A 21,249-nucleotide genomic window follows, 5' to 3' on the forward strand; every position below is an offset into this window, starting at 1 on the left:
AATGTAAAAGTGATTACGTTCTTGAAAAATGCTTTTTATTTTTGAAGAGTGAAAGAAGAAAAGGGAGAAATGTTAAATATACATTTTACAATTCCCAGCTGGGATTCCAAACCTATAAGAAATTATAAATAATATTTGAAAAGTAGAAATAAAGCATTTTTCAAGAATGTAATCACTTTTACATTATGGATTAGTCAGTGTTAATTTCCTTTCTTTCTGGTACTCTCTACAGTGGCCCTTCAAGGAAATTATTATAGTGTAAAAATGGAAGATTAATTCAGTCAAATCCTAGAGTCGCTAGGAGAGGACCTCATGAAGTTCTACTTACAGTTAAGGAGCTATAGGCAATGTGTGGTTGCCATGGTGGGAAGAGTCAGTTTACTTTAGGAATGTAGCCCTGAGGGTCTAGCTACTCAAAGCCCAGTAACTTGTCCTACAGCCATGAACATATAAGAAACACTGAACGGAATCTGATGTGTCCATAAAAGCGTATGTAAAGTTCTAAAGGACAAGTGGAGAGGACTACAGGGCAAGAATGAGAGGGGAAGGGACAGGGGAGCAGATTTGATCAAAACACATTGTATGAATTACATTCTCAAACAGTGAAAATTAGCATAAAAACTGAAGTGCAAATAAACTTATAATTGGCAAACATGACAATAGTTCCTTTTGGTTCCAGAGACAAGTGTTTGGTTGACAATTATTAGTTGCTAGGAGAGAAAAATATAGTTTTCTATAAGAGTATAGTCCCTGATAACTTAGCCATTCCTTGGCAGAAGACCACAAGCCAACAATATTTGTGTGCCACAAATTAATCTCTAATTATTGAAAAGAAACAAAAGGATACAAAGTTGCTTGACTAGATAGGAATGGTGAATTGGGAAAGAATTGGAAGATGTGGATAAATATAATCTGAACACATTACTTAAAATTTTCAAAGAACTAACTATTGTAATTTAATGTATTTAATTGAGCAGAAAAACATGAAAATGTCAGTGAAATAAGAAGTAGAGCTTATGATAGTGATTATAAAAGTATGGGATATCTATTAACCTATCTAAAACTATATCTTAAAATAAATAACAACACATGTAAATTATACTATTTATGTCCTGATATCAATACTCAGCTCTACCCATAATATAACAAAGACATCATGAATTTACTACAACATGAAAATTACAGACACAGAATAAAATAGGTGTTTAAATGATGAAGACAATTTAAGATGTAACTTAGCATAATGTGAACTTCATGATAATCATCAAATTACTTTGAAAGTACATGAGATGAATTTTACTACCTTGCTAGGAAGACAATATTCATAAAGTATGTTAATTTTAAGTGCCTGGGAATCTGATTTTGGGTGTGCAAACATGTAAAATGGTTTCTCACACACTGGATAATTAGAGACCTTGATTTCCTATTGCTTCAGTAATTCCTCATGCATCTAGACAAATTTAGTAAGGAGAAATATTGAAGACTCTAACCATGTTATGTTGATGTCATTGTATGTGTGTGTGCTTAATAAGCATAAAAAAACACAAAATTGTGCTGAAAAGCAGCAAGGTTGGTAGGTTCTAATGTAAAATACATATATTTCCATCATTGCTCCCAGGCAAGACAAACAAGCATGGAAAGAAAAATAAGAAGTTAAGATTTCCTGTTCTGTTTTACAGGGATCTGTACATTTGTATCACTGATACTATAGATGCTGGCAATACCTTAAATCCAACATGAGATGAAACATTCTAATAAACTTATTTTCAAACTTTTATGTTCTTAAAGAAATTACTAAGTTCACCCATAATAAGTCACAAGCATCAGGAAATAAATTTAGTTACAAGTTTGTACAAAACTCTATTTCCAGATGTTCTCAGTCATTTAAGGCATTACAAATTGAAGCCTTCTAAACAAAATTATGCAAATGCTCAATTTTGTCACTTGTATAAATCCTCTTATTCCCATTGCTTTGAACAATATAGAACAATACTTATACAATATAAGTATTCCAAATCACCTGAATAACTAGATGCTTCAAGGGGATCTTATGAGTTTCATCTATTCTTTTCAGCAGAAATTCAAACCACATTGCTCAGAACATCAGAAAGAATGGTTTGGAGCTGTCTTCATATATGTAGGCATTATTATCTAAATGGACTGAGAATGCTTCTGTGTTAAAGAAGAAACCCCTTAGTCAGTATCAGTCTGGCTGAGCTGCTGAGATACAGAAATTAAACCTGTAATGTATGGGGCAACACATGAATTAGTAATTGGAAACTGAAAACCTATAATAATGTATAACAGCTCTTTGTGGAACATTCTACCAACTAGGAAAAATAGCCCATGGCAAAATAAAATAATAAAATACAATATCAAGTTAAGCAGATAATAAAAATGGCTCTACAGTTAAGAGCATATATTGCTGCTATTGTAGTGGACCCAAGTTTGGTTCCCAGTGTTCATGTCTGACAATTCATAACTGCTTATAACTCCAGTTTCTGAGGAATCTGATACCTGATACATCCAAAGGTTTTTATGCATACACTCTCCACACATGCATATAGCTATATATTTAAAAAATAAGTTTTGAAAATTTACTTTATTCTTGAAATGTTTATACATGTATACAATGAAATATTATATATGCTCAATTTCCCCTCAATCTTCCACCATAACCCATTTAGCATGTAGCCCTTTCAACTTCATGTTGTTTTGTTTTATATCACACTAGTTCCAGAAACTGTTGTCCATATGTGCTCAAATATGGGAGTATCCACTGAACCACAGACATCCTACTAGTGGCCACATGCTCAAAACAATAATAATTCTCCATCCCGCAGAAGCAATTATTCACTGCCAATAGCTCCTATACTCTACCTGGAGATACTCCCCTCTATCATACTAAATACATAAATAAACAAACAACATCAATATTCTTCAGCAGGCTTGGATGCTTTCCATACCCTTCTAAAGACCAAGTAAGTATGCGCAAGCGAACCTGGTAAAGAAAAAAGAAAACAATGAAAGAGGAAAAAGAAGCATATGTTGATCTCAGTGGGTGAAAGATGCCCAGTGTTCATAGAGCTTTGATTCTCCATCACGACTTAGCCTGAAGGGCATAACTGAGTTTTTCCCCAGTCAACAACATTTTTACAGCATCCCTTCAATTTTACTATCATAAACAGTTCAGAATATTTTTTTCTTGTCCCTCTTTATGCGAACATCACACATTGTTACCATGCAAATGGGGATCTGTGTGATAGAGTGTGAAAAGGCTATGCCTGTGCCCATTAAAATATTGTCATAAAGCAGTAAGGAAAAAAAAAAAAGAAAATGGTTCCGATAAGTGCGCTGACAGATGAAAATTTTATAGCAGCCATCTCTCAGAACTCATCTCCTTTTAAGTTTAATGTATGGAGAAAATAGATCATGTGCTGCCCAAGAAAAAGATTGCAGCACAGAAAGGAACATGATGACAGAATCCTTAGCTCAAACCACAGCCCAGTGCACTAGCATTTGTTACCTTGTGCAGAAGGGAAGAATAGCTTAAAATGCTTTGACTAAAAATATTGCAATATTGAATCTAGTCAGAATTTTGTTTTGGCCAATAATTAATTATAAAGGATAATTCTGACAACATATCTAAATGGCACTCACAACCTTACAAAGGAAAGATGCCTGTAAACCTCAAACCAAGTTTGTAGAAGAGACCTAATGATACTGTACCATTTTGAACTGTGAGTTGTCTCTGCATTATTTTTGTATATGTGCATCCATGGAGTTGCTCCTTGTTGTAATTGATAACTTTGATTGTCATGATGTAATCATTTTCAACCCAATGTACCTCTCTGTAAGATTACTAATACAAAACCCAGTTTTAGCTAGTACTATCAACACACTCAGTATTTGTTCCAGGAAAGTAGAATTAGATCAGTACAATTCAATATATCCATCAGTATTTGGAAGGAACCTTCTCATAAGACTTCTTCATATTCAGCATTTATTAGACTGTGAGGACCAACTCTTTTCTGAGAGAGAGAGAGAGAGAGAGAGAGAGAGAGAGAGAGAGAGAGAGAGAGAGAGAGAGAGAGAATTCTTGATGGTCTATCACTCTCTGGTCTGTCTGCTCCACACCCCACACAGAAATCTAGGAAGGTGTCCATTTCAGCTTGCTCTTTTCACGCTATATTAAATACAGTAATTTCAACAGCCAAGTAAATTCAGTGAAACATGGTGGATATTTCATTATGTAGTTCATTAACTTATACCACTTTATCGCAGTAAAGGAAGCACCCAATGCAATGGCATTATACACTTTATGATAAAGTTTTAAAAGTACACATATACTAATAAAACAGTCTTGCCTTCAACTGGTTGCCCATAAACCATCACTTCCCAGATTCCTCTATTTTACAGAGAAGATCATCAGGCCTTCTGTACCCAACTTAGTCTTGGAATGTGATTTCTTGTCTTATTATGCCTGACTATATAAAACTTCTCTCCACCTCCTAGATCAAAAACACCGCTTTCCTATAGTTTGTTTTCATTTTCCAAAAGCATGATGTTACATATTATATAAAAGTATCCAAATGATATTTTTACTGTGTTAGCCTGAGCATGTTTTAAATTGTCTTTGAACTTCAAGAATAATGTATTTATATTTTATATTCTTAACAGTACTGTGTTTTGTAAATTTAGTTTTATCAGCTGTATAAGATAGTTCTTAGGTCATTTTTTTCCATATCTGTGAGAAACCATGGTTGATCAAACGTACAAATTAAACAACTGCCTTTCTTTTAGATTCTGATTTTGTTAGCTGTACAATTCAAGAGAAGTTTGAGATGGAGGAAATGTTCTAATGTAACTCATTGTCTTCGTCTCATTCTTTTATGTCTTTGAAATCTTTTAGGGTACTTCAAATTAATGGCACCCTTTTTAAAAATATACTTTCCTAGTGAAGGGCACTCAAAGGAACGCTCACTCACATAGAATGCCCAGTATGTGTGGTTAGTGAAGCACAAACCCTCATCCTAAATTAGCTATCTTAGCTCCAGGCTATAGTTTTAATGTCCTCTTCTTTACTGCAATACATTTAGAAGATAGAAAAACCCCCAAATAATTAAAATTGTTTTGGATGCATTTTCAAGGTCCGTGTGTGTGTGTGTGTGTGTGTGTGTGTGTGTGTGTGTGTCTGTGTGTGTGTGTGTCTGTGTGTGTGTGTGCTTATCACAAAAAGTAATAAATAGCATAGTAATAGTCTTCCAAAAATAGCATAGTAGTAGTCTTCCAAACCCTTCCTATTCTTTTTTATCCATCAAGGTGATGTCAATCAACACATTATTGCCTATATACCTGTTGTTGCATTTTCCTTTTAATGGTAACAGGGTTTTTATATTTCCTGCTTTTGAATTCATTGACAAGACAAGATTATTCTGATAAATCTACTTTCTCTAGCTAAGAGAAGCATTGCTAACAGACAGATCCCTTAAAGCATATGTATCTTCTAATAAATCCAATTCTTCTAGTTCACTTTTCCCTTGGGAATTCATTTTCCTTCTATGTTGTTTTAGAATGGCTCACTCAATCACCTGCCAGCATGTGTGCTTAGTATGACATTTCTCAAGTAGGAAAAGTAGAATTTGAAACAGAAGAATAAATCTTAATAACTATACTTAGTCTAAAAATCTATCTGGTATATTTTGAATATATGTGTAGATATGACCAGAAGATGGAAAGGGCATAATTCAGGTAAGCTGTGTGTCATGTCCCATCACATCGGTTTGAGCATCATTCAGAATATCCTTAGGTTTTAACAGAAAAAGAAACATGTTTTCAATCTCTTTTATACTGTATTTTGACTGAAATAGTACATATTTTTGCATGTAAAATCTATCTGGTATATATTGAATATATGTGTAGAAATGACCAGAAGATGGAAAGGGCATAATTCAGGTAAGCTGTGTGTCATGTCCCATCACATCGGTTTGAGCATCATTCAGAATGTCCTTAGGTTTTAACAGAAAAAGAAATATGTTTTCAATCTCTTTTACACTGTATTTTGACTGAAAAAGTACATATTTTTGTATATACTCATAGATTCTCTGAGATAAGCATTCTGTCCACTTTACAGTTGATAACACTTAAAAGTTCAAGGTGTGCTTACAAATTTACACAGGTTTACGTAATATTAGCAGATCTGAAAGCCAAGCCACTAGTATATTGGCTTGAAATAAATCTGCCACTATACCATTCTCTAATACTAAGAAGTTCCACATCAAAGTTAAAGGATTTCCTCTACAATATTTAGTTGTAAGAATATTAATTCAACAGGATATGTATAGAACACTATCTTATTACATGGACATCTTACTCACAAGCTTCTCATGGGTAATAAAAAATTAAAATAATTTCAATGTGAATATTGATGCATTATAACTTCATTTGATATGTCAAAGAACCATATGTCTACATTTGCAAATTACCTTTCCAACCCAGCAGGAACCAGTCAAAAAAGTCATTACATGGCTTTTTGGACTCTCATTCAGTTCTGTAATAGACATAATCACCTTGACCAGTTGCTTCTAAAGAGTTAAAGGATTCAAATGACCAGCAAAGTAAATGTAAACACATTTAAGAAATTACAGCATTTCACATGTACATGATTAATAATAATTTTAATTAAACAGTTCTGTATTAGGATAAATCTGAAAACAGATGCTATTGCTAATAATGATAAATATTTAATTTTGTGATAAATGAGTGTATATATTTTCCAAGATTCATCAATAATGCATTAAGTCATTAAAAACCTATACCTGCTCCATACCTAATATTTCTAATAAAAATATTACATAATTATTAACAATAGAGCTAAATTCTCAATAGGCACATATTATTTTTTTAATGTTAGTTACCATAAAGACTAGGAAAATAAAATATGATGTCAATGTTCTTTTAAAAAGAAGAAAGTACTATGACTGATAAAAAATCTGATATGCTACCTACAGATCTCTCTCTCTCTCTCTCTCTCTCTCTCTCTCTCTCTCTGTGTGTGTGTGTGTGTGTGTGTGTGTGTGTGTGTGTTTGTGTGTGTGTGTTTGTGTTCCTCTAGACCCAAACTCCCAGGCCCTTCTCTAGTTCTACAATGGACCACCAGCTGCAGCTTTCTCTCTCTACCCCCTGCCAATATCTACTATGGATCTTATAGACCAATGCCTCCTAGCTCCCCTCCCCAAGCTTACTGCTTTGTCCCAGACTCAACACTAGTAAACACCCTCTGGTAACCCAAGGACCACTCCTCCAATGGCAACAAGTATTCAGAAGGCAGATCCACACCTGTCATACTGCTTCAGTGATCCAATCCTCCCAAGTCTCATCCTCAGCTTTGTATCTGGAAACCTGCTACGGTGCCCCATTCCTCTCTGATCCCATCCCCAGTGAATCACAAAGATATCTCTCTCTCTCTCTCTCTCTCTCTCTCTCTCTCTCTCTCTCTCTCTCTCGCTTTCCTTTCCTCAGCTCATCCCAGTATCCTCCCTACCAGCAGGCATTCTCCCATCAACACACAAGTCGAACCTGTCAGAATACAGTCATAATGCTCTCCAAACATTTAGAAAGGAAACAGAAACCAAGGAACAAAACCGACCCCAACAAAGACAAATACAGAAATTAGCACATAGATCAAAAACACCCCAAAACCAAATGCCAAAACACCAGCATGAGAATACATACAACATCAACAGCCAAAGGAATATGTCACCATCAGAGCCAAGTTACCCTACTACAGGAAACCCCAGATAGTCTAACATCACAAAAGCTATGTTAGACCTAAAACAATTTTTATGAATATTATAGGGGTGCGCAAAGAGGAAACAAACAAATCTTTAAGGCTATCCAGGAAAGCACAAACAGACATTTTAAGTAAAAATGAAATACTGTTCAAAATTTGAAATTGGACATAAAATGCATAAAGAAAACCAAAATACGGAAAATTTCTGGAAATTAAAATATTAGGAATTTAAACAGGAACTACAGAGCAAGCTTCAATAACAGAATACAAAAGATGGAAGACAGAACCTCAAGTGTTGAAGATATGATAGAAGAAACACATCAGTCAAAGAAAATGTTACAGCTAAAAATCTCCTGACACAAAATATCAAGAAAATTCAGAATACCTAAAAAACATAAAACTTAAGAACAAGAGGTCTTAAACTTCCAAGTCTAAGGCCCAGAACATATTTTCAACAAAATCACGAAAGAAAACTTTCCTAACCTAAAGAAGATGCCCACAAAGGTATAGAGAGGTGCACCAAATAGATTGGATCAGAAAACAAAGTTCCCTAGCCCCTGCCACATAATAATCAAGACAAAGAAAGAAAATTAAAAGTTGCAATGGAAAAATACCTAGTAACATATACAGGCAGACTTATTAGCATTATATCTGAAATCTCAAACAAGACTCTTAAAAACTAGACGGTCTGGGAAGATGTGATGCAATCTCTACAAGGTCACAGATGTGAACTTAGCCTACTGTATTCGGCAGAACTTTCTATCACCATAAGGATGATTTCCATTTAGGTCAGGGTTACCATACTCAGGATAATATTTTCTAGTTCTATCCATCTGCCTGCAAAATTCACGATGCTCTTGTTTTTAATATGTGGATAGTATTCCACTGTATAGAAGAACCATATTTTCTGTATTAATTCTGGTTGAGGGATATCAGAGTTTCTTCCAGTTTCTAGCTATTATGAATAAGGCTGCCATAAACATAGTGGAACATGTGTCCTTGTAATATGGTAGAGTACTGTTTGGGTATGTGTGATATCCTGTGAACAGGGTAGCTGGGTATTCAGGTAGAACTATTTCCAATTTTCTAAGGAACTGTCAGATTGATTTCCAGAGTGGTTGTACTAGTTTACAGTTCCACAAGCAATGGATGAGTGTTCTCCTTTCTCCACATCCTAGCCAGTATATGTAGTCATTTGAGTTCTTTATCTTGGCCATTTTTATTGGTGTAAGTTGGTGTCTCAAGGTCATTTTGATGTACAATTCCCTGATGACTAAGGATGTTGAACACTGTTTCCAGTGCTTCTTGGCCATTCAAGATTCCTCTTCCAAAAAGACATACATGGTATGTATTCATTGAGAAGTGCATATTAGCCAAAAAGCATAACCCAGAGACCCTAACAAGTTAAACCAGAAAGACAACCCAAGTGAGTATATTTAAATCCCACTTAGAAGGTAGAAAATCATTGGAACCAGAGGGGTGGAAGTACCTGGTTATGAGACAGGAGGGATTCAGAAAAGGGGACAGGATAAAGCATAGGGGTAGATAGGAGAGAAACTCAGAAGACCAGGAGAGTGAATGGAAATATGAGGCTGCCAGAGATAAGGGTTGATGGGAATTTCTAGAAAGTCTAATTCCAGACCTAGGAAGGACTCAATGTGGGTGATCTTATCTAAAACGCCCAAAAGTGGGGAGGTAGAACCTGAAAAGGCCATCTCTAGTAGTCAGACAGGACCCCAGTGGAGGGTTGGGGACACCAACACACCTGTACATTTTTCAACCCCAAAGTATTCCTGTCAAAAAGAAATACATGGACAAAAATGAAGCACAGACTAAAGGAATGTCTGACCAGTGACCAGTCTAACCTTGGATCCATCCCATGAGTAGATACCAATCCCTTACTAGATTATTAATGCTATGTTATGCTTACAGACAGAAGCCTAACATTGCTGCCCTCTAAGAGGTTTTACCAGCATCTGACTGAGACAGATGGAGACCCTCAAAGCCAAGTAACTGAAGGTGATGTCAACCACATAGGAAGACCAACAGTGTCAATGAACCTGGACCACTGGGTGCTCTCAGAGACTGAGCCACCAAGCAAAGAGCATACATAGGCTGATCTGAGAGCCCTGGCACATATGTCACAGAGGACTGTCTTCTCTGGTTGCAGTGGGAGAAAATGTGACTTGATGCTGGAGAATGGGGGGATGCCTGGGAGCGTACACTCTCAAAAGCAAAGCTGGCAGGAATGTCAAAGAAATCTGTGAGGGGGGACCAGGCAGGGGGTAACATGTAGGTTGTAAATAAATGAAATAACTAATTAATAAAAATGAGAGAAAAGATATTCATGACAAAATTAAATTAAATATTATTTATCTACAAATACAGCCTTATAGATGGTGCCAGAAAGAAAATTCCAACTTAAAGGAGTCAGCTGAACCCATGAAAACAAAGTAAATAAATAATCTCACAGCAGCAAAATCAAAAGACAAGAAGCACATACATACCACAACCTCGACAAACAAAACAACCACAACCACTGAAATCAACTACTTGATTCCAGCTTACAGTTGCATCAAAGAAACATACCTCAGCATGAAGGGTCGATATTACCTCAGGTTAACGTGTCGGAAAAGACGTTGCCAGTAATCTACAGAACAAATTCTAGGACAGACAAATTTAGGCAGTGTGGTAGTTGGAAAATAGAAAGCTGGTAATAAAATAAGGGGTAGGGGGCTTGTTCCAGCCCTAGCAAGCAGCAGAACTTAGCAGCTTTGACCATGTGGCTCTGGATTTAGAGTAAAAAATAGAATTGACTATGGAGACAATTCATACTGGTTTTCTAGAGCTAAAAATTAACAGTGATGAAGAGAAAATCAACATTACTGAGGTAAAATCTGGGAAATGTTTTCTGGAGGACAAAAAAAAAACTACGTTCCAGACATATCCAAGTTTGTACCCCATGTTGCAGCTGGACTTGGTAATTTATAAGAATCACCCGGGTGGTAGTAAATTTGAAGGTATGAAGGAGTCATGGAGAGCAGCTGAGTCTTGGCACAGGGAGAGGTCAGAGAAGGCCATTGGTGATAGTGCAGCCTTAGCTACAGTTGATGATGCAGGAGGACTGAAGGGATCATGCAAAGAAATTGAGATTTGGCATCATTAACAGAGCCTATGAGGAGCTATTGGTAAAGCCTAATTACAGCAGAATCCCCAGATCTCTGGAGATTTCAGTCTCATCGGATGACAGCAACAGCATGGAGTGGAGTCAACCAGAGCCTAAAGCGCTTCAGAGGGCAGAACTAAAGTGACACAAGCCCTTTGGGGGATCCCAGAAGATCATGTGTGGATCCAGGACATTGGAAAATAAGCTAGAAAGTTGAAATTGACTTGGAGACCTCAAGGTGTTAACAATGCCAGAAATGTAGGATACCTGCCAAGGAAAGTAGATAAGAACCCAGGATAAAGAAGCTTGTTGTAGTCAACAAAGATGAAAAGGGAGTTTCAGATCTGAAGACTGCTTTGACATCAGACATGGAAATCCAGAGTTTGGAGTTTGCCCAGCTGGTTTCCTGTCTTGCTTTGGGAATGACAGACAATTGATGGGATGAATCTCACAAGAGACTTTGAACTTTGGACTTTTAACATTGTTGAGAATGCTATAGACTGGGCTGGAGAGATGGCTCAGCCATTAAAGGCTAGGCTCACAACCATAAAATATAAGAGAATGCTATAGACTATGGGGGCATTAGAAGTTGGACTAAATATACTTTTCATTATGCTATGACTAGGTTTGACCCCCCCATATTTTCATGTGTTTGAACAAGCCTGTATGGCCCAGGTAGTAGAAGGTGGTGGTTTAAATATGTTTGGCCTAGGTAGTGTCACTCTTAGGAGGTATGGATTTGGTAAAGTAGGTGTGGCATTGTTAAAGGAAGTGTGTCACTGTGAGGGTGGGCAATAAGAAACTCATCCTAGCCACGTAGGAGCCAATCTTCTATTTGCATTCAAGACAAGATGTTGATCTTCCAGCTCCTTTGCCATGCCTGCCTGGACACTGCTATGTTCCCATCTTCATAATAATGAACTTAACCTCTGCTCTGAATCTATAAGCCTGCCCCAATTAAATGTTATCCTTATAAGAGTTTCTCTGGTCATGGTATCTGTTCACAGGAGTAAAACACTAGCTAAGACAGCCCAATTCAATTTTTTTTTATTGTGTAGCTTTTTTTTCATTTATTGAAAATATTTTTTTCATGCAATATATACTAAATACAATTTCTTTTCTGCCCTTCAGCTTTCCTATCTACAAATTGTCTGCCACACCTTGTAAGGAACATCATTTTCTATAGAAAATTTTCTTGCTCTTGGCATTTAAGCTTAAAGTATAGATCTAAAACGTCAAGTGGTATGACAACTTAGCAGTGTTTTACTGCTGTGAACAGATACCATGACCAGAGAAACTCTTATAAGGATAACATTTAATTGGGGCAGGCTTATAGATTCAGAGCAGAGGTTAAGTCCATTATTATGAAGATGGTTAATTTTTTTAAGACAGTGTCTCACTATATTGCTCTGGCTGGCCTCAAATTCACAATAGACTACACTGGGCCCCAACTTGAGCTGAGCCTCTTCTAGCTGTGTCTTCCTAGTGTTAGGATTACACATTCATTCTACCACATCTAGCTTCTCAGTCTCCTCATCAGTCAAGTTTTATGAATTTCTATCCATCTTCTGCACACCAACTCAATTTTTTGAGGCCACAGTTACCCTGATAATCAAAACACAGAGATACTCAAGAAAGAAAGAATTCTGGACTAATTTTCCTTATGACCATACATGTAAAAATACTCAATAAAAATAACTTACAAATGAAATCAATGAATACTTTACAAAGCAAGCAGGCTTCAGCTCAGAGATGGACAGATGGTTCAAGATAGGAAAATCAGTAAATATAATTTGCCATATAACCAAGATGTACAAAATCCCCCATGTGATCATCTCATCATATGCAGAAAAGACCTTTGGCAAAATCCAACACCCCTTTATGATAAAAGTACTGAAGAGATGAGGGATTGAAGGGGCAAACCTAAATATAATCAAGGCGATTTCCAGAAAACCTACAAACAACATCAAATTAAATAAAGAGGAGCTCAAAGCAAATCCACTACAGTAAAAAGCAAGTAAATTTGCCTATTCTCCCCATTATCTCTTCAACATAGTATTTTAACTGTTAGCTAAAGTAATAAGACAACTGAAAGAGATCAACGAGATACAATTTGGAAATAAAAAGTCAAAGTATCATTATTTGCAGATAACATGATAATGTACATAAATCACCCTAAAAATATTTAAAAAACAAAGTAGCCTTTCTATATACAAATGAAAAAGAGGCTGAGAAAAAAAAATCAGGGAAACAATACCTTTCACATTAGTCCCAAATAATATAAAATACCTTGGGTTAGCTCCAACTAAGCAAGTGACAGACTTGTATTATAAAAACACCAAGGAAAGTTTTAAAGTTTCTTTCCTCAAAACTTTGAGGAAAGAAATTAAGATCTGTGAAGATGGAAAGACCTCCAATGCTCATGTATTGGTATGGTTAACATAGAAAAACTGTCCATCCTACCAAAAGCAATCTACAAATTCAATGCTATCACCATCAAAATCCCAATGTAATATTTTACATACCCTAAAGGACAATTTTCAACTTCATATGGAAAAATACAAAACCCAGAAGAGCTATAAAAATCTTGCACAAAAAAAGAAAAACTGCGGGATATCTCATAATTCCTGATTTCAAGTTGTACTACAGAGCAATTGTGATAAAAACTACATGGTACTGGCACAGGAACAGACAAATTGATCTGTGGAATTGAACTGAAGGCTCAGATATAAATGCACACACATATGGACACCTGAATTTTGCTAACAAAATCAGAAACACACACTGGGAAAAAAATGCATCCTCAACAAATAGTGGTGGTTAACTGGATGATAGAAGAATACAAATAGATCCATATTTATTCCATTGCATAAAACTCGAGTTCAAGTGAATCAAAGACCTCAATTTAAAACCAGATTCATTGAACTTGATAGAAGAAAAAGTGGTGAATAGTCTTGAATGCATTAGCATATGGGACAATTTTGTGAACAGAACACTGATAGCACAAGCACTAAGATCTAAAAAATTGGGACTGCTAAAACTGATATGCTTTTGTAAGGTAAAGATTATTATCAACTGGGCAAGAAGCAGCTGACAGAAAGCAAAATGATTATTACCAGTACCCTATCCAATAGAGGACCAATATCTAAATTATATAAAGAACTAAAGAAACCATATTTTAAAAATCCAACTAAAAATGAGAAACAGATCTAAACAAAGAATTCTCAATAGAAAAATCTGATCTGGCTGAGAAACACTTAAATTTTTCAACATCCTTTGCATTCATCGGGAGAAAGCAATCAAAACTACTTTGAAATTCATCTTTTTTAGCATTGATGGTCTTTTTAATTGAAAATAGATTCTTCTCTTCAGTTCATTTTTGTCAGAGTTTTCCCTTCCTCTAATCTATCTCACTCTCTCCCCTACTTCCTGTCTCTCCCAGCGAGAAGCAGGCCTCCAAGAGACAAGAACCAATACCAATAGCTACAAAACCAGATAGAAGATAAGGCCTTCACACTGTGTCCGGATAATGCATTCCAAGAAGGAAAAGAATCCCAAGAGCAGGCAAAAGTGTTAAAGGCATAACCATTCCCATAGTTAGAAATTCCACAAAAGTCACTAAGCAGTTATAACATAGACACAGAGGACCATGCAGTTCTCACGCTTACTGCTTCAGTCTATTGAAACCGATATGATTACCAATTAGTTGATTCAGCGGGCCATGTTCTCCCAATAGCTTCCACTTTCTCTGACTTCTAGAACGCCCCCCCCCCCTTCTTGAAATCCCCAAGCTCTGAGGAAAGTGACCATACCGAGAACTCCAACTTAATTGCTTTGCATAACATCTGGATTGGGGATTTTGCCTCTTCTCATCTTCTGATAATGGCTTAAGAAGACACCCATCTATAAGTATGGCAGAATATAATAATGAGTCTTTTTATTTATATTTCCAGTAGCATTTGGTTTCACCCTAAGTCTCTGGGCTGTTTAGTCTCTGGTTTCTAGTTATCTAGGCAATGATTAACATGGCCTCTGCTCATGGTGTGGGCTTCAAGTTAAACATTGGTTGGCCACTCCCAAGAGTTGTGAGCCAGCAATTCCACAGCATATCTCAAAGGCTGGAGAGATTGTAGGTACAAAGTTGCTGTTTGATTTCTCTTTCAATAGCCTGCAGAGGACTTTTTCCACTAAAGAGACTAGACTATAGAAGTCAAGCACTATCTAGATCTCTCTATGTTCAATAAGCTGTGCTAATGTTACCCTTGACAACGTGGCCCCTCTGTTAGATTTTGGAGAGTGACCTATGTCCTAACATCAACCTGGGTTGTTGTGTGTGGATCTCCACAGGATCCTCCCTGACCACTTCACTGAATGCAATCCCGGCTCACCACTTGAGACCTAGCCTGCATACAAAAGATGGCCAGTTCAGACTCTATATTTTTTTACTACTGGAAGTCCTCGCTATGTTCACTTTTGCAGATTCCATCTTCCAACTGTCAGAATAGTTAAGACCAAAACAAAGTGACAGCTCATGCTGGCAAGGATGCGAAACATAGAAAATACTCCTCCATTCTGGTGTGAGTGCAATCTAGTACAACCACTATGGAAATCACCATGGTAGTTCCTCAGAGAACTAGGAATCAATCTATCTTCAGACCAAGCTTTACCATTCTTATAACCATGGAGTGCTCCACCCTACCACAAGGACACTTGCTCTACCAAGTTCATTGTGTATTTATTTATAATAGTCAGAAACTAGAAACAGCTTACATGCCCCTTAACAGAAAAATGGATAAATAAAATGCGGTACATATATGTATGCATTGGAACAATACTCAGCAGCTTAAAAATGACATCATAAAATTTGCAGGCAAATAGGTAGAACCAGAAAAAAATTATCCTAAGAGAAGTAACCCAGAAAGATAAAGATGGTATATATTCACTTATAAGAGGATATTAGATGTTAAGTAAATGGTAAGCAAGCCACAGTCCATAGACCCAAAGAGGCTGTGTAAAGAGGAAGTATCTAGAGGGGATGCAGGGACCTCCCTGAGAGGAAAAATAAAAATAGATGTTTACATGCAGGCTAGTGTTGAGCAGACAGAAGCATAGGGATCAGGTTGTAGATGGATGGTGTGGAGGGAGACAGTACATGGAGAGATGGCTGGAATTGAGGGTCATTTAGGGGGTGCTGTGGAATTCTAGCACAGTAGAAACTTCCCTGTAACCTATGAAAGTGATCCTAATGAGGCCTTTTAATAAAGGGAAAACAGTTGTCAACTGGCCAGCTCTTGCAGCCAGGCAAGGCTTTCAGTGGAGAGACTGGGTTGCATTCAGTCGAGCTGTTGGCCAAGAAGTTTCAATGGAAGTCCCTAAATAGTCCAGGCTGCTGCTAAATCAAATGGTTCTTCTCCACAGAGGTAGTCCCCACTGCTTAGGACAACAGTCATGGGATGCACTGAACATGGGGAAATTCAAGTTGGTGCCTACATGTAGCTTATAGTCTGACTCTCCAGTGTCTTTAATGTGGGAAGGCACTGTTCAGACTACTAAAAGGCTAAGAGAAATATCAAACCTAGCCACAAAACCTTTGACCTACAATCTGTCCTACCATTCAAAATATGTTAGGGTAATGGTTGCACGGAATTTGTGGGAGTGGCCAACCAACATCTGATTGGACTTAAGGGCCACGCCTCAAGAAGAAACCCATATGCAACACTACTTGGGTAATTAAGAACCATAGATTAGATAGCCCAGAGACCTATATGACATTAGCTTGTATTTACCTTATGTAATTGTCATCTCAGAGACTTACTGCTGAATAAGCTTAACCCTGTTTAGGTTTTGGTTTTTATTTTTATTTTATTTTTTTATTAGGTGTTTTCTTCATTTACATTTCAAACGCTATCCCCTTTCCTAGTTTCCTCTCTGAAAATCCCTTATACCCTCCTCCCTGCTCCTGCTCCCCAACCTACCCACTCCCACTTCCTGGTCCTGGCATTCCCCTATACTGGGGCAGAGAATCTTTGCAAGACCAAGGGTCTCTCCTTTCATTGATGGCTGGCTAGGCCATCCTTTGCTACATATGCAGCTAAAGACATGAGCTCCTGGGGGTGCTGGTTAGTTCATATTATTGTTCCTCCTATAGGGCTGCAGCCCCCTTCAGCTCCTTGGGTACTTTCTCTAGCTCCTTCATTGGGGGCCCTGTGTTCTATCCAATAGCTGACTGTGAGCATCCCCTTCTGTGTTTGCCAGGCCCTCTGGCTAGCTGGTTCAACTTAGCTCTTCTGACTCAAACTCCTCTCCTGCTAACTGCTTCAATCTGGCTTCTTTCAGCTTCTCATGAAATGCTTTGACCACAAATTAACTCTGGCAGTTTGTTGTAGTCTTCTGGCTCCGTATTTTCTGGCTTCAATTGCATCTGCTGGCCTGCTGGCCTGTACTGTACTGCATGAACTCACAATGAACTCAACTCCACTGTACTGTACTCACTACGCTAAACTGAACTCCACCAAACTGAACTCAACCGAACTCCATTGTTTTGTCTGAAATCAAGTTAGCTGTCCTCTCTTTCCTCTCCTCACAAGAGTTGGGCATATCTTATCTCTGACTTATTCTGTCAAATCATTCTCTGATTCGTTGCTTGTCTACCCCTCAATTAGACAGCACTTTCAAACATGGCTCCTTCCTTCTTCAAACTAACCTTACTTACTTTGTTTGGGATTGAAGGTGTATATTATGGGTGTGTCTGTATTCTAGCAAGAGTGATTAAAATTACTCTACAACACTAAATACTACTGGTCTAAAAACCAATCAGTAAAATTACTCCTAATGATATTTTGCTATATTCATAGTGTTGGGATCCAGGAAACGCCACAAACCACTCAGACACCAATCTCAGTGAAGTAGGGATCGTTTATTGGGTGCATATTCCAGGACTGATTGATGAATCAGGGACACAGGTCAGACTCAGGAACTGGGACTGAGACCCTGACTGTTTCTGAGGTGTTGCCTCCTCTCAGCCTTGAAATGGGCTGTTTCAGACTTAGTTACCACTAAGCACAGGACCACCTGGGGTGGTTCCTTCTGACTTGCCAAGCTGGCTCTATTTGTTTACACCTGCCACTGCTCTTCAAAACAGTCGCCTTTCAAAGCAGTCCCCACTGCCTGCTGAGAAGACTTTTAGATGTTCCAGAGACAACATTCTCATCTGTACGACAGCCCCCAATAACCGGGTGGTGGGGGATGGACTTTTCCCCTCTTTATAAACTCTGAACTTTATTAAACTTGTGGGCTTTGATCAGAACACTTTGTCTTAGCCACATTTCCTTTTTTCGCCATCTTTCAGCCCCAGCCCACCTTTCAGGAGGACCCGGGTTCGGGTGGGGTTGCGGGCGGTGCCACTCACTCAGGGTCATCTTATAAAGACAAAAAACACAAAAGTTCTTAGCAAATATACAAGATCATACACAGTTGCAGGAATTGCTTCTGGGCAATTGAGGTGGTTGCTTTAGGTCCAAGCTGATATATCCAACTATACAAGTCAGTTCTAATTTAACTTTATTGTGATTGGCTCTAAAGGGGGACAAGGATCTGGGGAATTTCCAGGAACACTAAAGCATAGAACTAAACAGAATATGTGGTTAATGGTTACCTATGGCATGAGAAAGGCCCTCTGTAACAAGTGTAAGATGGTTGGCTAGAAGCATAAAACACGTGAATGTCAGAAAGGCAGCAGCTCCCTAGGTCTTAACTAACACAATAATCAGTGCTTCTCAAGCCATCCTCAGTGAGTCTTCTTCCAGCACCAAATGGGAACAGATAGAGAGACCCACAGCCAGACATTATGAGGAGAGAGTCAACATTGGAGATCTCTATCAATCCCATCCCTAAAAGCTCAGGGAATCTCATGGAAAAGGGGTCAGAAAGATTGTAAGGGTCAGAGGAGACAGAAGACAGCAGAACAAGGTCCACTGAATTAAACAAGCAAGTTGCATCTGAGCTCACAAGACTGAAGCAACAAGCACAGGGTCTACACAGGTCTCCTACCTCTGGAATTGATTATAGATTTTAGCCTAGTATTATTTTTATGGGACCCCCGAGAGTGATAACAAGTGGGTCTCTGACTCTTGTGACTGCTTTGGGGACTCTCCTCCTCCTATTGGTTTGCCATGTTCAACTTCAGTATAATAAATTTTGCTTCATTTTATTGTATTTAATTTTGTCGCGTTTGGTTGTTATCTCTTAAAAGCCTGTTCTTTTCTAATGACAGACAGAAAGGGAGTAGCTCTAGAAGGCGAGCAAGGTTTTCTGAAGCTGGGATTCATAGAGGGAGAGGAAACCATAATCAGTATATATTTTATGAGAAAAGACTCTATTTTCAATGAAAGAAAAAATAATAAAATAACAAATAAAATTGTATTGTAAAAAATAAATTTACCATTTTAAAAACTAGAAAGAACTAAGCTTTAAAATTAATAATAAAGTAAAAATAAACAATGCTTAAATGAATATTAATAATATAATATTTATAAAGTTATAGAAGCTGATTAATCTGGAATTCTAGACAAGTATATAGATAATAATTAAGATAGTTACAAATATATGGTAAGGTTAAAATGTTGGAGTCTGTCAAAAGAACCTCAGTCACAAAGACCACAGAGATTGCCATCGCTGTAAACCACAAGAGGCTTTTTATTGTTCCAACATGTTAGGGACCCACCTCTCAGCACACAGGCCAGAGGAGAGACCCAGAACACAGAAAGAACACACTTTTTATACCTTGTAAGGGGGCAGATTTAGGCAACAGGGTAGTTGGCTTATTCTAACTGGTGCAATAAGTGACCTTTTCAGGAATTGGTTGGTTTGCATAGTAACTAAGTAACCCTTTGGCCTAGTCCCACTCTCTGCCTGCCCTTGTGGTTGGTCAGCAAAGCAGCAGTATGTTTTGAACTTATGGGTCAGCTATTAATGTCACAGCTATTAAGTCACGCTATCAACATCAGGGGAATTCTAGCGACAAGGTCAGGGTGGTTTGTGGTTTTTCTCAGAATTAAGTGTGGGGCGGGGTAGGGGAATTTCTCTGGGAACTGCTATCTTGTTATGGTTGTTTTACTGAGAACAGCTCATTTTGTTTTGGCAGCTTCAGTCTTAGTCATTTTGATTACTATGTTTCTGAAAGTCCCTTCAAAGGGGAAGGGGCTAGGTGCTCTTGAACTTATCTTGGATTCTACAAAATCAGAATTCTGATACTATACTGTAATAAGTTAAAATAATAAAGTCCTATGATCATTAATTGTAGAAAATGATAGCATAGTATTTACTTGAAAATCAAGAAGTATTTGTTTTGAGAATCAAACACTGAAATATCACAATTGACACTGTATAAAGTTAAAACAGGACATCCTGTGTACCATTAAAGGAATGCAACCGCAACCTTTTCCACACAGATTTCACAGCAACTCGGCAAAAGACTTTCGTTCAGCACCACTGTACCAAATCAGCATTTCCTGGCAACACCAGTTCCTTTATATGTCTAACTGAATCTTCATGTTAATGCAGGTGCTCAGTCCTGAAGACTCTAAGATCTAACAATTCAGCTGACTGAACTACTAAATGTGGCCATTTTATATTACCAGACCTTAAGTAGTATCATTTTAAATTGACTTTATTTTAACTGACAAAAAAAAAAAAAAATACGCGAAACAAAAATGTATTAGTTAGTGAGCCCCTTGTAATATATCCATGTGTGACTACATTATGTCTTCATTAAATCATAGAAAATCTCATTCATAGCAAGCTGATTATTTTGTTGTTAAAGCTATTCCAATTCTGTACTTCAAGCTCACACACACACACACACACACACACACACACACACACACACACACAATAACCCAACAATGTAGGACCATTCGGGAATCCCAGGAATCCCCTCCTTCTAATGTACCCTAGGAGTTTTCATAATCAGCATCCTTTCCTTATCCTCTTATACTCATGTTCTCCATGAGTTCCTGCTAAATTCATTTCGATGCTCACATTTTATATGATTCACACTTTATGTTCATTACACGAGTGAGAGCTTGCAGTACTTAGATTTCTGTGCCTGGTTCATTTAATTTCGCATAACAATCTCCAGCTTCATCCATGTGGCATCAGATCAAGATAAAATTCATTCTATGTTACCTTTTAAATAAAAGTTCCAATTGATAGACATATTGGTTGCTTCGGTTCCTTAGTTCTTGTGATGTGCCCTGCAAAAAACAAAAAGGTATAAATGTGTGATTGATAG

The sequence above is a fragment of the Mus pahari genome, chromosome 18, assembly GCF_900095145.1.
Source record: "Mus pahari chromosome 18, PAHARI_EIJ_v1.1, whole genome shotgun sequence".
In the NCBI taxonomy this organism is placed as follows: Eukaryota; Metazoa; Chordata; class Mammalia; order Rodentia; family Muridae; genus Mus; species Mus pahari.